A 17,756-nucleotide genomic window follows, 5' to 3' on the forward strand; every position below is an offset into this window, starting at 1 on the left:
AGCGACATAGAATTAAACGCCAGAAGCATAAAATACAATGAAAATACAACAGTTTTTCCATCGTATAACAGGAATTATTGCAACTAGTGTGAAAGTAAAGGTCATTCCGACGTACCGGGCAACCTAGGCGTCACTCTAGGGCGTTGCTCCACCAGACAGAACAGTTAGGGCCTTAGAAGTCAACGCCAGAAGCATAAGATGCAATAAAGGTGCAACAGTTTTTCCTTCGTATAACACGAGTAAATGCAACCAGTTTGAAAGTTATGGTCATTTCTAAATTCCGAACAACATAGGCTTCACTCTAGGGCGTTGCTCCACCAGATCGAAATGTTAGGGCCTAAGAAGTCAACGCCCGAAGCATAAAATACGATATAAATACAACAGCATTTCCATCGTATTAAATGAATAATTGCAATCAGTGTGCAAGTAATGGTCATTTCTACGTTCCGAGCAACCTAGGCTTCACCCTAGGACGTTGTTCCACCAGATCGAATAGTTAGGGCCTAAGAAGTGAACGCCAGAAGCATAAAATACGATATAAATGTAACAGCTTATCCATCGTATAAAACGAATAATTGCTACCAGTGTAAAAGTTATGGTCATTTCTACGTTCCGGGCAACCTAGGCTTCACCCTAGGGCGTTGTTCCACCAGATCGAATAGTTAGGGCCTAAGAAGTGAACGCCAGAATCATAAAATACAATATAAATACAACAGTTTTTCCATCCTATAAAACGAATAATTGCAGCCAGCATTAAACTTATGGTCATTTCTACATTCCGGGCAACCCTGGCTTCACTCTATGGCGTTCTTCCACCACATCCAATAGGTACGGCATCAGAAGTCAACGCCTGAAGTATAAAATACAATAAAAATACAACAGTGTTTCCATCCCATAACAGGAATAATTGCAACCCGTGTGAAAGTGATGGTCATTTCTACGTTCCAGGCAACCTAAGCTTCACTCTAGGGCGTTGTTGCACCAGATCGAATAGTTAGGGCCTAAGAAGTCAACGCCAGAAGCATAAAATACAATATAAATACAACAGTTTTTCCATCGTATAAAACGAATAATTGCAACCAGTATGAAACTTATGGTCATTTCTACTTTCCGGGCAACCTAGGCTTCACTCTAGGGCGTTGCTCAACCAGATCACACAGTTAGGGCCTTAGAAGTCAACGCCCGAAGCATTAAGTACAAAATAAATAGAACAGTTTTTCCATTGTATAAAACGAATAATTGCAACCAGTGTGAAAGTTATGGTCATTTCTACGGGCCGGGCAACCTAGGCTTCCCTCTAGGGTGTTGCTCCACCAGATCAAACAGTTTGGGCCTTAGAAGTCAACGCCCGAAGCATTTAATACAAAATAAATAGAACAGTTTTTCCATTGTATAAAATGAATAATTGCTACCAGTGTAAAAGGTATGGTCATTTCTACGTTCCGGGCAATCTAGGCTTCACCCTAGGGCGTTGTTCCACCAGATGGAATAGTTAGGGACTATGAAGTCAACGCCAGAAGCATAAAATACGCTATAAATACAACAGCTTTTCCATCGTATAAAACGAATAATTGCAACCAGTTTGAAAGTGATGGTCATTTCTACTTTCCGGGCAACCTAGGCTTCACCCTAGGCCGTTGTTCCACCAGATCGAATAGTTAGGGCCTAAGAAGTGAACGCCAGAAGCATAAAATGCAATAAAAATACAACAGTTTTTCCATCGTATAGCAGGAATAATTTGCAACCAGTGTGATAGTAGTGGTCATTCGTACGTTCCGGGCAACCTAGGTTTCACTCCAGGGCGTTGCTCCACCAGGTCGAATAGTTACGGCCTAAGAAGTCAACGCCAGAAGCATAAAATACTATAAAGATGCAACAGTTTTTCCATCGTATAAAACGAATAATTGCTACCAGTGTGAAAGTTATGGTCATTTCTTCGTTCCGCGCAACCTGGGCTTTACCCTAGGGCGTTGTTCCACCAGATGGAATAGTTAGGGCCTAAGAAGTCAACGCCAGAAGCATAAAATACGATATAAATACAACAACTTTTCCATCGTATAAAACAAATAATTGTAACCAGTGTGAAAGTAATGGTCATTTCTACGTTCCGAGCAACCTAGGCTTCACTCTAGGGCGTTGCTCCACCAGATCACACAGTTAGGGCCTTAGAACTCGACGCCCCAAGCATTAAGTACAAAATAAATAGAATGGTTTTTCCATTGTATAAAACGAATAATTGCTACCAGTGTAAAAGGTATGGTCATTGCTACGTTCCGGGCAACCTAGGCTTCACCCTAGGGCGTTGTTCCACCAGATGGAATAGTTAGGGACTATGAAGTCAACGCCAGAAGCATAAAATACGCTATAAATACAACAGCTTTTCCATCGTATAAAACGAATAATTGCAACCAGTTTGAAAGTGATGGTCATTTCTACTTTCCGGGCAACCTAGGCTTCACCCTAGGCCGTTGTTCCACCAGATCGAATAGTTAGGGCCTAAGAAGTGAACGCCAGAAGCATAAAATGCAATAAAAATACAACAGTTTTTCCATCGTATAGCAGGAATAATTTGCAACCAGTGTGATAGTAGTGGTCATTCGTACGTTCCGGGCAACCTAGGTTTCACTCCAGGGCGTTGCTCCACCAGGTCGAATAGTTACGGCCTAAGAAGTCAACGCCAGAAGCATAAAATACTATAAAGATGCAACAGTTTTTCCATCGTATAAAACGAATAATTGCTACCAGTGTGAAAGTTATGGTCATTTCTTCGTTCCGCGCAACCTGGGCTTTACCCTAGGGCGTTGTTCCACCAGATGGAATAGTTAGGGCCTAAGAAGTCAACGCCAGAAGCATAAAATACGATATAAATACAACAACTTTTCCATCGTATAAAACAAATAATTGTAACCAGTGTGAAAGTAATGGTCATTTCTACGTTCCGAGCAACCTAGGCTTCACTCTAGGGCGTTGCTCCACCAGATCACACAGTTAGGGCCTTAGAAGTCGACGCCCCAAGCATTAAGTACAAAATAAATAGAATAGTTTTTCCATTGTATAAAACGAATAATTGCTACCAGTGTAAAAGTTATGGTCATTTCTACGTTCCGGGCAACCTAGGCTTCACCCTAGGCCGTTGTTCCACCAGATAGAATAGTTAGGGCCTAAGAAGTGAACGCCAGAAGCATAAAATGCAATAAAAATACAACAGCTTTTCCATCGTGTAGCAGGAATAATTTGCAACCAGTGTGATAGTAGTGGTCATTTCTACGTTCCGAGCAACCTAGGCTTCACTCTAGGGCGTTGTTCCACCAGTTCGAATAGTTAGGGCCTAAGAAGTGAACGCCAGAAGCATAAAATACGATATAAATACAACAGCTTTTCCATCGTATAAAAGGAATAATTGACACCACTACGAAACTTATGGTCATTTCTACGTTCCGGGCAACCTCGGCTTCACTCTATGGCGTTCTTCCACCACATCGAATAGCTACGGCATCAGAAGTCAACGCCTGAAGTATAAAATACAATAAAAATACAACAGTCTTTCCATCCTATAACAGGAATAATTGCAACCTGTGTGAAAGTGATGTTCATTTCTACGTTCCAGGCAACCTAGGCTTCACTCTAGGGCGTTGTTCCACCAGATCGAATAGTTAGGGCCTAAGAAGTCAACGCCAGAAGCATAAAATACGATATAAATGCAACAGCTTTTCCATCGTATAAAACGAATAATTGCAACCAGTGTGAAAGTAATGGTCATTTCTACGTTCCGAGCACCCTAGGCGTCACTCTAGGGCGTTGCTCCACCACATCTAATTGCTACGGCCTTAGAAGTCAACGCCAGAGGCATAAAATACAATATAAATGCAACAGCGTTTCCATCCTATAAAACGAATAATTGCAACCAGTGTGAAAGTTATGGTCATTTCTACGTTCCGAGCAACCTAGGCTTCACTCTAGGGCGTTACTCCTCCAGATCGAATAGTTAGGTCCTCCGAAGTCAACGCCAGAAGCATAAAATACGAAATAAATACAACAGCTTTTCCATCGTATTAAATGAATAATTGCAAACAGGGTGAAAGTTCTGGTCATTTCTACGTTCCGAGCAACCTAGGCTTCACTCTAGGGCGGTGCTCCACCATATCGAATAGGTCACGGCCTTAGAAGCCTACGCCTGAAGCATAAAATACAATAAAAATACAACAGTCTTTTCATCGTATAACAGGAATAATTGCAACAAGCGTGAAAGTAATGATCATTTCGGCGTTTCGGGCATCCTAGACTTAACTCGGAGGCATTGCTCCACCAGATCGAATAATTAGGGCCTTAGAAGCCACCGCCAGAAGCATAAAATACAATATAAATACAACAGTTTTTCCATCGTATAAAACGAATAATTGCAACCAGTATGAAACTTATGGTCATTTCTACTTTCCGAGCAGCCTAGGCTTCACCCTAGGGCGTTTCTCCAACATATTGATAGTTAGGGCCTTAGAAGTCAACGCCCGAACCATAAAATGCAAAAAAAATACAACAGTGTTTCCATCATATAACAGGAATAATTGCAACCAGTTTGAAAGTGATGGCCAATTCTACGTTCCGGGCAACCTAGGTTTCACTCCAGGGCGTTGCTCCACCAGATCGAATAGTTACGGCCTAAGAAGTCAACACAAGAATCATAAAATACGATATAAATATAACAGCTTATCCATCGTATAAAACGAATAATTGCTACCAGTGTAAAAGTTATGGTCATTTCTACGTTCCGGGCAACCTAGGCTTCACCCTAGGACGTTGTTCCACCAGATGGAATAGTTAGGGCCTAAGAAGTCAACGCCAGAAGCATAAAATACGATGTAAATACAACAACTTTTCCATCGTATAAAACAAATAATTCTAACCAGTGTGAAAGTAATGGTCATTTCTACGTTCCGAGCAACCTAGGCTTCACTCTAGGGCGTTGTTCCACCAGATCGAATAGTTAGGGCCTAAGAAGTCAACGCCAGAAGCATAAAATACAATATAAATACAACAGTTTTGCCATCGTATAAAACGAATAATTGCAACCAGTATGAAACTTATGGTCATTTCTACTTTCCGAGCAGCCTAGGCTTCACCCTAGGGCGTTGCTCCAACATATTGATAGTTAGGGCCTTAGAAGTCAACGCCCGAACCATAAAATGCAAAAAAAATACAACAGTGTTTCCATCATATAACAGGAATAATTGCAACCAGTTTGAAAGTGATGGCCAATTCTACGTTCCGGGCAACCTAGGTTTCACTCCAGGGCGTTGCTCCACCAGATCGAATAGTTACGGCCTAAGAAGTCAACGCCAGAAGCTTAAAATACGATATAAATACAACAGCTTTTCCAACGTATAAAACGAATAATTGCAACCAGTTTGAAAGTGATGGTCAATTCTACGTACCGGGCACCCTAGGCTTCACTCTAGGGCGTTGCTCCACCAGATCGAATTGTTAGGGCCTTAGAAGTCAACGCCCGAAGCATTAAATACAAAATAAAGACAACAGTTTTTCCATCGTATAAAACAAATAATTGCTACCAGTGTGAAAGTTATCGTCATTTCTTCTTTCCGGGCAACCTACGCTTCACCCTAGGGCGTTGTTCCACCAGATGGAATAGTTAGGGCCTAAGAAGTCAACGACAGAAGCATAAAATACGATATAAATGCAACAGCTTTTCCATCGTACAAAACGAATAATTGCAACCAGTGTGATAGTTATGGTCATTTCTGCGTTCCGGGCAACCTAGGCTTCACCCTAGGGCGTTGCTCCAACAGATTGAATAGTTAGGGCCTTAGAAGTCAATGCCCGAAGCATAAAATGCAATAAAAATACAACAGTTTTTCCATCGTATAGCAGGAATAATTTGCAAACAGTGTGATAGTAGTGGTCATTTCTACGTTCCGGGCAACCTAGGTTTCACTCCAGGGCGTTGCTCCACCAGGTCGAATAGTTACGGCCTAAGAAGTCAACGCCAGAAGCATAAAATACTATAAAGATGCAACAGTTTTTCCATCGTATAAAACGAATAATTGCTACCAGTGTGAAAGTTATGGTCATTTTGTTCGTTCCGCGCAACCTGGGCTTTACCCTAGGGCGTTGTTCTACCAGATGGAATAGTTAGGGCCTAACAAGTCAACGCCAGAAGCATAAAATACGATATAAATACAACAGCTTTTCCATCCTATAAAACGAATAATTGCAACCAGTGTGAAAGTAATGGTCATTTCTACGTTCCGATCACCCTAGGCGTCACTCTAGGGCGGTGATCCAGCACATCTAATTGCTACGGCCTTAGAAGTAAACGCCAGAGGCATAAAATACAATATAAATGCAACAGCTTTTCCATCCTATAAAACGAATAATTGCAACCAGTGTGATAGTTATGGTCATTTCTACATTCCGAGCAACCTAGGATTCACTCTAGGGCGTTACTCCACCAGATCGAATAGTTAGGTCCTTCGAAGTCAACGCCAGAAGCATAAAATACGAAATAAATACAACAGCTTTTCCATCGTATTAAATGAATAATTGCAAACAGTGTGAAAGCAGTGGTCATTTCTACGTTCCGAGCAACGTAGGCTTCACTCTAGGGCGGTGCTCCACCAGATCAAATAGTTAGGGCCTAAGAAGTCAACGCCAGAAGCATAAAATACGATATAAATACAACAACTTTTCCATCGTATAAAACAAATAATTGTAACCAGTGTGAAAGTTATGGTCATTTCTACGTTCCGGGCAACCTAGGCTTCACTCTAGGGCGTTGCTCCACCAGATCACACAGTTAGGGCCTTAGAAGTCGACGCCCGAAGCATTAAGTACCAAATAAATAGAACAGTTTTTCCATTGTATAAAACGAATATTTGCTACCAGTGTAAAAGTTATGGTCATTTCTACGTTCCGGTCAACCTAGGCTTCACCCTAGGCCGTTGTTCCACCAGATCGAATAGTTAGGGCCTAAGAAGTGAACGGCAGAAGCATAAAATGCAATAAAAATACAACAGTTTTTCCATCGTATAGCAGGAATAATTTGCAACCAGTGTCATAGTAGTGGTCATTTCTACGTTCCGGGCAACCTAGGTTTCACTCCAGGGCGTTGCTCCACCAGGTCGAATAGTTACGGCCTAAGAAGTCAACGCCAGAAGCATAAAATACGATAAAGATGCAACAGTTTTTCCATCGTATAAAACGAATAATTGCAACCAGTGTGAAAGTTATGGTCATTTCTTCGTTCCGCGCAACCTGGGCTTTACCCTAGGGCGCTGTTCCACCAGATGGAATAGTTAGGGCCTAAGAAGTCAACGCCAGAAGCATAAAATACGATATGAATACAACAGCTTTTCCATCGTATAAAACAAATAATTGCAACCAGTGTGAAAGTTATGGTCATTTCTACGGGCCGGGCAACCTAGGCTTCCCTCTAGGGCGTTGCTCCACCAGATCAAACAGTTTGGGCCTTAGAAGTCAACGCCCGAAGCATTTAATACAAAATAAATAGAACAGTTTTTCCATTGTATAAAATGAATAATTGCTAAGAGTGTAAAAGGTATGGTCATTTCTACGTTCCTGGCAACCTAGGCTTCACCCTAGGGCGTTGTTCCACCAGATGGAATAGTTAGGGACTAAGAAGTCAACGCCAGAAGCATAAAATACGATATAAATACAACAGCTTTTCCATCGTATAAAACGAATAATTGCAACCAGTGTGAAAGTAATGGTCATTTCTACGTACCGATCACCCTAGGCGTCACTCTAGGGCGTTGCTCCACCACATCTAATTGCTACGGCCTTAGAAGTAAACGCCAGAGGCATAAAATACAATATAAATGCAACAGCTTTTCCATCGTATTAAATGAATAATTGCAAACAGTGTGAAAGCAGTGGTCATTTCTACGTTCCGAGCAACGTAGGCTTCACTCTAGGGCGGTGCTCCACCAGATCAAATAGTTAGGGACTAGGAAGTCAACGCCAGAAGCATAAAATACGATAAAGATGCAACAGTTTTTCCATCGTATAAAAGGAATAATTGCAAACAGTGTGAAAGGAATGGTCATTTCTACGTTCGGGGCAACCTAGGCTTCACTCTAGGTCGTTGCTCCACCAGATCGAATAGCTAGCGACATAGAATTAAACGCCAGAAGCATAAAATACAATGAAAATACAACAGTTTTTCCATCGTATAACAGGAATTATTGCAACTAGTGTGAAAGTAAAGGTCATTCCGACGTACCGGGCAACCTAGGCGTCACTCTAGGGCGTTGCTCCACCAGACAGAACAGTTAGGGCCTTAGAAGTCAACGCCAGAAGCATAAGATGCAATAAAGGTGCAACAGTTTTTCCTTCGTATAACACGAGTAAATGCAACCAGTTTGAAAGTTATGGTCATTTCTAAATTCCGAACAACATAGGCTTCACTCTAGGGCGTTGCTCCACCAGATCGAAATGTTAGGGCCTAAGAAGTCAACGCCCGAAGCATAAAATACGATATAAATACAACAGCATTTCCATCGTATTAAATGAATAATTGCAATCAGTGTGCAAGTAATGGTCATTTCTACGTTCCGAGCAACCTAGGCTTCACCCTAGGACGTTGTTCCACCAGATCGAATAGTTAGGGCCTAAGAAGTGAACGCCAGAAGCATAAAATACGATATAAATGTAACAGCTTATCCATCGTATAAAACGAATAATTGCTACCAGTGTAAAAGTTATGGTCATTTCTACGTTCCGGGCAACCTAGGCTTCACCCTAGGGCGTTGTTCCACCAGATCGAATAGTTAGGGCCTAAGAAGTGAACGCCAGAATCATAAAATACAATATAAATACAACAGTTTTTCCATCCTATAAAACGAATAATTGCAGCCAGCATTAAACTTATGGTCATTTCTACATTCCGGGCAACCCTGGCTTCACTCTATGGCGTTCTTCCACCACATCCAATAGGTACGGCATCAGAAGTCAACGCCTGAAGTATAAAATACAATAAAAATACAACAGTGTTTCCATCCCATAACAGGAATAATTGCAACCCGTGTGAAAGTGATGGTCATTTCTACGTTCCAGGCAACCTAAGCTTCACTCTAGGGCGTTGTTGCACCAGATCGAATAGTTAGGGCCTAAGAAGTCAACGCCAGAAGCATAAAATACAATATAAATACAACAGTTTTTCCATCGTATAAAACGAATAATTGCAACCAGTATGAAACTTATGGTCATTTCTACTTTCCGGGCAACCTAGGCTTCACTCTAGGGCGTTGCTCAACCAGATCACACAGTTAGGGCCTTAGAAGTCAACGCCCGAAGCATTAAGTACAAAATAAATAGAACAGTTTTTCCATTGTATAAAACGAATAATTGCAACCAGTGTGAAAGTTATGGTCATTTCTACGGGCCGGGCAACCTAGGCTTCCCTCTAGGGTGTTGCTCCACCAGATCAAACAGTTTGGGCCTTAGAAGTCAACGCCCGAAGCATTTAATACAAAATAAATAGAACAGTTTTTCCATTGTATAAAATGAATAATTGCTACCAGTGTAAAAGGTATGGTCATTTCTACGTTCCGGGCAACCTAGGCTTCACCCTAGGGCGTTGTTCCACCAGATGGAATAGTTAGGGACTATGAAGTCAACGCCAGAAGCATAAAATACGCTATAAATACAACAGCTTTTCCATCGTATAAAACGAATAATTGCAACCAGTTTGAAAGTGATGGTCATTTCTACTTTCCGGGCAACCTAGGCTTCACCCTAGGCCGTTGTTCCACCAGATCGAATAGTTAGGGCCTAAGAAGTGAACGCCAGAAGCATAAAATGCAATAAAAATACAACAGTTTTTCCATCGTATAGCAGGAATAATTTGCAACCAGTGTGATAGTAGTGGTCATTCGTACGTTCCGGGCAACCTAGGTTTCACTCCAGGGCGTTGCTCCACCATGTCGAATAGTTACGGCCTAAGAAGTCAACGCCAGAAGCATAAAATACTATAAAGATGCAACAGTTTTTCCATCGTATAAAACGAATAATTGCTACCAGTGTGAAAGTTATGGTCATTTCTTCGTTCCGCGCAACCTGGGCTTTACCCTAGGGCGTTGTTCCACCAGATGGAATAGTTAGGGCCTAAGAAGTCAACGCCAGAAGCATAAAATACGATATAAATACAACAACTTTTCCATCGTATAAAACAAATAATTGTAACCAGTGTGAAAGTAATGGTCATTTCTACGTTCCGAGCAACCTAGGCTTCACTCTAGGGCGTTGCTCCACCAGATCACACAGTTAGGGCCTTAGAACTCGACGCCCCAAGCATTAAGTACAAAATAAATAGAATGGTTTTTCCATTGTATAAAACGAATAATTGCTACCAGTGTAAAAGGTATGGTCATTTCTACGTTCCGGGCAACCTAGGCTTCACCCTAGGGCGTTGTTCCACCAGATGGAATAGTTAGGGACTATGAAGTCAACGCCAGAAGCATAAAATACGCTATAAATACAACAGCTTTTCCATCGTATAAAACGAATAATTGCAACCAGTTTGAAAGTGATGGTCATTTCTACTTTCCGGGCAACCTAGGCTTCACCCTAGGCCGTTGTTCCACCAGATCGAATAGTTAGGGCCTAAGAAGTGAACGCCAGAAGCATAAAATGCAATAAAAATACAACAGTTTTTCCATCGTATAGCAGGAATAATTTGCAACCAGTGTGATAGTAGTGGTCATTCGTACGTTCCGGGCAACCTAGGTTTCACTCCAGGGCGTTGCTCCACCAGGTCGAATAGTTACGGCCTAAGAAGTCAACGCCAGAAGCATAAAATACTATAAAGATGCAACAGTTTTTCCATCGTATAAAACGAATAATTGCTACCAGTGTGAAAGTTATGGTCATTTCTTCGTTCCGCGCAACCTGGGCTTTACCCTAGGGCGTTGTTCCACCAGATGGAATAGCTAGGGCCTAAGAAGTCAACGCCAGAAGCATAAAATACGATATAAATACAACAACTTTTCCATCGTATAAAACAAATAATTGTAACCAGTGTGAAAGTAATGGTCATTTCTACGTTCCGAGCAACCTAGGCTTCACTCTAGGGCGTTGCTCCACCAGATCACACAGTTAGGGCCTTAGAAGTCGACGCCCCAAGCATTAAGTACAAAATAAATAGAATAGTTTTTCCATTGTATAAAACGAATAATTGCTACCAGTGTAAAAGTTATGGTCATTTCTACGTTCCGGGCAACCTAGGCTTCACCCTAGGCCGTTGTTCCACCAGATAGAATAGTTAGGGCCTAAGAAGTGAACGCCAGAAGCATAAAATGCAATAAAAATACAACAGCTTTTCCATCGTGTAGCAGGAATAATTTGCAACCAGTGTGATAGTAGTGGTCATTTCTACGTTCCGAGCAACCTAGGCTTCACTCTAGGGCGTTGTTCCACCAGTTCGAATAGTTAGGGCCTAAGAAGTGAACGCCAGAAGCATAAAATACGATATAAATACAACAGCTTTTCCATCGTATAAAAGGAATAATTGACACCACTACGAAACTTATGGTCATTTCTACGTTCCGGGCAACCTCGGTTTCACTCTATGGCGTTCTTCCACCACATCGAATAGCTACGGCATCAGAAGTCAACGCCTGAAGTATAAAATTCAATAAAAATACAACAGTCTTTCCATCCTATAACAGGAATAATTGCAACCTGTGTGAAAGTGATGTTCATTTCTACGTTCCAGGCAACCTAGGCTTCACTCTAGGGCGTTGTTCCACCAGATCGAATAGTTAGGGCCTAAGAAGTCAACGCCAGAAGCATAAAATACGATATAAATGCAACAGCTTTTCCATCGTATAAAACGAATAATTGCAACCAGTGTGAAAGTAATGGTCATTTCTACGTTCCGAGCAACCTAGGCTTCACTCTAGGGCGGTGCTCCACCATATCGAATAGGTCACGGCCTTAGAAGCCTACGCCTGAAGCATAAAATACAATAAAAATACAACAGTCTTTTCATCGTATAACAGGAATAATTGCAACAAGCGTGAAAGTAATGATCATTTCGGCGTTTCGGGCATCCTAGACTTAACTCGGAGGCATTGCTCCACCAGATCGAATAATTAGGGCCTTAGAAGCCACCGCCAGAAGCATAAAATACAATATAAATACAACAGTTTTTCCATCGTATAAAACGAATAATTGCAACCAGTATGAAACTTATGGTCATTTCTACTTTCCGAGCAGCCTAGGCTTCACCCTAGGGCGTTTCTCCAACATATTGATAGTTAGGGCCTTAGAAGTCAACGCCCGAACCATAAAATGCAAAAAAAATACAACAGTGTTTCCATCATATAACAGGAATAATTGCAACCAGTTTGAAAGTGATGGCCAATTCTACGTTCCGGGCAACCTAGGTTTCACTCCAGGGCGTTGCTCCACCAGATCGAATAGTTACGGCCTAAGAAGTCAACACAAGAATCATAAAATACGATATAAATATAACAGCTTATCCATCGTATAAAACGAATAATTGCTACCAGTGTAAAAGTTATGGTCATTTCTACGTTCCGGGCAACCTAGGCTTCACCCTAGGACGTTGTTCCACCAGATGGAATAGTTAGGGCCTAAGAAGTCAACGCCAGAAGCATAAAATACGATGTAAATACAACAACTTTTCCATCGTATAAAACAAATAATTCTAACCAGTGTGAAAGTAATGGTCATTTCTACGTTCCGAGCAACCTAGGCTTCACTCTAGGGCGTTGTTCCACCAGATCGAATAGTTAGGGCCTAAGAAGTCAACGCCAGAAGCATAAAATACAATATAAATACAACAGTTTTGCCATCGTATAAAACGAATAATTGCAACCAGTATGAAACTTATGGTCATTTCTACTTTCCGAGCAGCCAAGGCTTCACCCTAGGGCGTTGCTCCAACATATTGATAGTTAGGGCCTTAGAAGTCAACGCCCGAACCATAAAATGCAAAAAAAATACAACAGTGTTTCCATCATATAACAGGAATAATTGCAACCAGTTTGAAAGTGATGGCCAATTCTACGTTCCGGGCAACCTAGGTTTCACTGCAGGGCGTTGCTCCACCAGATCGAATAGTTACGGCCTAAGAAGTCAACGCCAGAAGCTTAAAATACGATATAAATACAACAGCTTTTCCAACGTATAAAACGAATAATTGCAACCAGTTTGAAAGTGATGGTCATTTTTACGTACCGGGCACCCTAGGCTTCACTCTAGGGCGTTGCTCCACCAGATCGAATTGTTAGGGCCTTAGAAGTCAACGCCCGAAGCATTAAATACAAAATAAAGACGACAGTTTTTCCATCGTATAAAACAAATAATTGCTACCAGTGTGAAAGTTATCGTCATTTCTTCTTTCCGGGCAACCTACGCTTCACCCTAGGGCGTTGTTCCACCAGATGGAATAGTTAGGGCCTAAGAAGTCAACGACAGAAGCATAAAATACGATATAAATGCAACAGCTTTTCCATCGTACAAAACGAATAATTGCAACCAGTGTGATAGTTATGGTCATTTCTGCGTTCCGGGCAACCTAGGCTTCACCCTAGGGCGTTGCTCCAACAGATTGAATAGTTAGGGCCTTAGAAGTCAATGCCCGAAGCATAAAATGCAATAAAAATACAACAGTTTTTCCATCGTATAGCAGGAATAATTTGCAAACAGTGTGATAGTAGTGGTCATTTCTACGTTCCGGGCAACCTAGGTTTCACTCCAGGGCGTTGCTCCACCAGGTCGAATAGTTACGGCCTAAGAAGTCAACGCCAGAAGCATAAAATACTATAAAGATGCAACAGTTTTTCCATCGTATAAAACGAATAATTGCTACCAGTGTGAAAGTTATGGTCATTTTGTTCGTTCCGCGCAACCTGGGCTTTACCCTAGGGCGTTGTTCTACCAGATGGAATAGTTAGGGCCTAACAAGTCAACGCCAGAAGCATAAAATACGATATAAATACAACAGCTTTTCCATCCTATAAAACGAATAATTGCAACCAGTGTGAAAGTAATGGTCATTTCTACGTTCCGATCACCCTAGGCGTCACTCTAGGGCGTTGATCCAGCACATCTAATTGCTACGGCCTTAGAAGTAAACGCCAGAGGCATAAAATACAATATAAATGCAACAGCTTTTCCATCCTATAAAACGAATAATTGCAACCAGTGTGATAGTTATGGTCATTTCTACATTCCGAGCAACCTAGGATTCACTCTAGGGCGTTACTCCACCAGATCGAATAGTTAGGTCCTTCGAAGTCAACGCCAGAAGCATAAAATACGAAATAAATACAACAGCTTTTCCATCGTATTAAATGAATAATTGCAAACAGTGTGAAAGCAGTGGTCATTTCTACGTTCCGAGCAACGTAGGCTTCACTCTAGGGCGGTGCTCCACCAGATCAAATAGTTAGGGCCTAAGAAGTCAACGCCAGAAGCATAAAATACGATATAAATACAACAACTTTTCCATCGTATAAAACAAATAATTGTAACCAGTGTGAAAGTTATGGTCATTTCTACGTTCCGGGCAACCTAGGCTTCACTCTAGGGCGTTGCTCCACCAGATCACACAGTTAGGGCCTTAGAAGTCGACGCCCGAAGCATTAAGTACCAAATAAATAGAACAGTTTTTCCATTGTATAAAACGAATATTTGCTACCAGTGTAAAAGTTATGGTCATTTCTACGTTCCGGTCAACCTAGGCTTCACCCTAGGCCGTTGTTCCACCAGATCGAATAGTTAGGGCCTAAGAAGTGAACGGCAGAAGCATAAAATGCAATAAAAATACAACAGTTTTTCCATCGTATAGCAGGAATAATTTGCAACCAGTGTCATAGTAGTGGTCATTTCTACGTTCCGGGCAACCTAGGTTTCACTCCAGGGCGTTGCTCCACCAGGTCGAATAGTTACGGCCTAAGAAGTCAACGCCAGAAGCATAAAATACGATAAAGATGCAACAGTTTTTCCATCGTATAAAACGAATAATTGCAACCAGTGTGAAAGTTATGGTCATTTCTTCGTTCCGCGCAACCTGGGCTTTACCCTAGGGCGCTGTTCCACCAGATGGAATAGTTAGGGCCTAAGAAGTCAACGCCAGAAGCATAAAATACGATATGAATACAACAGCTTTTCCATCGTATAAAACAAATAATTGCAACCAGTGTGAAAGTTATTGTCATTTCTACGGGCCGGGCAACCTAGGCTTCCCTCTAGGGCGTTGCTCCACCAGATCAAACAGTTTGGGCCTTAGAAGTCAACGCCCGAAGCATTTAATACAAAATAAATAGAACAGTTTTTCCATTGTATAAAATGAATAATTGCTACCAGTGTAAAAGGTATGGTCATTTCTACGTTCCTGGCAACCTAGGCTTCACCCTAGGGCGTTGTTCCACCAGATGGAATAGTTAGGGACTATGAAGTCAACGCCAGAAGCATAAAATACGCTATAAATACAACAGCTTTTCCATCGTATAAAACGAATAATTGCAACCAGTTTGAAAGTGATGGTCATTTCTACTTTCCGGGCAACCTAGGCTTCACCCTAGGCCGTTGTTCCACCAGATCGAATAGTTAGGGCCCAAGAAGTGAACGCCAGAAGCATAAAATGCGATAAAAATACAACAGTTTTTCCATCGTGTAGCAGGAATAATATGCAACCAGTGTGATAGTAGTGGTCATTTCTACGTTCCGAGCAACCTAGGATTCACTCCAGGGCGTTGCTCCACCAGATCGAATGGTTACGGCCTAAGAAGTCAACGCCGGAAGCATAAAATACGATAAAGATGCAACAGTTTTTCCATCGTATAAAACGAATAATTGCAACCAGTGTGAAAGTTATGGTCATTTCTACATTTCCAGCAACCTAGGCTTCACCCTAGGGCGTTGTTCCACCAGATCGAATAGTTAGGGCCTAAGAAGTGAACGCCAGAATCATAAAATACAATATAAATACAACAGTTTTTCCATCCTATAAAACGAATAATTGCAGCCAGCATTAAACTTATGGTCATTTCTACATTCCGGGCTACCCCGGCTTCACTCTATGGCGTTCTTCCAGCACATCCAATAGCTACGGCATTAGAAGTCAACGCCTGAAGTATAAAATACAATAAAAATACAACAGTCTTTCCATCGTATAACAGGAATAATTGCAACCCGTGTGAAAGTGATGGTCATTTCTACGTTCCAGGCAACCTAAGCTTCGCTCTAGGGCGTTGTTCCACCAGATCGAATAGTTAGGGCCTAAGAAGTCAACGCCAGAAGCATAAAATACAATATATATACAACAGTTTTGCCATCGTATAAAACGAATAATTGCAACCAGTATGAAACTTAAGGTCATTTCTACTTTCCGAGCAGCCTAGGCTTCACCCTAGGGCGTTGCTCCAACATATTGATAGTTAGGGCCTTAGAAGTCAACGCCCGAACCATAAAATGCAAAAAAAATACAACAGTGTTTCCATCATATAACAGGAATAATTGCAACCAGTTTGAAAGTGATGGCCAATTCTACGTTCCGGGCAACCTAGGTTTCACTGCAGGGCGTTGCTCCACCAGATCGAATAGTTACGGCCTAAGAAGTCAACGCCAGAAGCTTAAAATACGATATAAATACAACAGCTTTTCCAACGTATAAAACGAATAATTGCAACCAGTTTGAAAGTGATGGTCATTTTTACGTACCGGGCACCCTAGGCTTCACTCTAGGGCGTTGCTCCACCAGATCGAATTGTTAGGGCCTTAGAAGTCAACGCCCGAAGCATTAAATACAAAATAAAGACAACAGTTTTTCCATCGTATAAAACAAATAATTGCTACCAGTGTGAAAGTTATCGTCATTTCTTCTTTCCGGGCAACCTACGCTTCACCCTAGGGCGTTGTTCCACCAGATGGAATAGTTAGGGCCTAAGAAGTCAACGACAGAAGCATAAAATACGATATAAATGTAACAGCTTTTCCATCGTACAAAACGAATAATTGCAACCAGTGTGATAGTTATGGTCATTTCTGCGTTCCGGGCAACCTAGGCTTCACCCTAGGGTGTTGCTCCAACAGATTGAATAGTTAGGGCCTTAGAAGTCAATGCCCGAAGCATAAAATGCAATAAAAATACAACAGTTTTTCCATCGTATAGCAGGAATAATTTGCAAACAGTGTGATAGTAGTGGTCATTTCTACGTTCCGGGCAACCTAGGTTTCACTCCAGGGCGTTGCTCCACCAGGTCGAATAGTTACGGCCTAAGAAGTCAACGCCAGAAGCATAAAGTACTATAAAGATGCAACAGTTTTTCCATCGTATAAAACGAATAATTGCTACCAGTGTGAAAGTTATGGTCATTTTGTTCGTTCCGCGCAACCTGGGCTTTACCCTAGGGCGTTGTTCTACCAGATGGAATAGTTAGGGCCTAACAAGTCAACGCCAGAAGCATAAAATACGATATAAATACAACAGCTTTTCCATCGTATAAAACGAATAATTGCAACCAGTGTGAAAGTAATGGTCATTTCTACGTTCCGATCACCCTAGGCGTCACTCTAGGGCGTTGATCCACCACATCTAATTGCTACGGCCTTAGAAGTAAACGCCAGAGGCATAAAATACAATATAAATGCAACAGCTTTTCCATCCTATAAAACGAATAATTGCAACCAGTGTGAAAGTTATGGTCATTTCTACATTCCGAGCAACCTAGGATTCACTCTAGGGCGTTACT

Source organism: Calliopsis andreniformis, chromosome 11, assembly GCF_051401765.1.
Source record: "Calliopsis andreniformis isolate RMS-2024a chromosome 11, iyCalAndr_principal, whole genome shotgun sequence".
NCBI lineage: Eukaryota > Metazoa > Arthropoda > Insecta > Hymenoptera > Andrenidae > Calliopsis > Calliopsis andreniformis.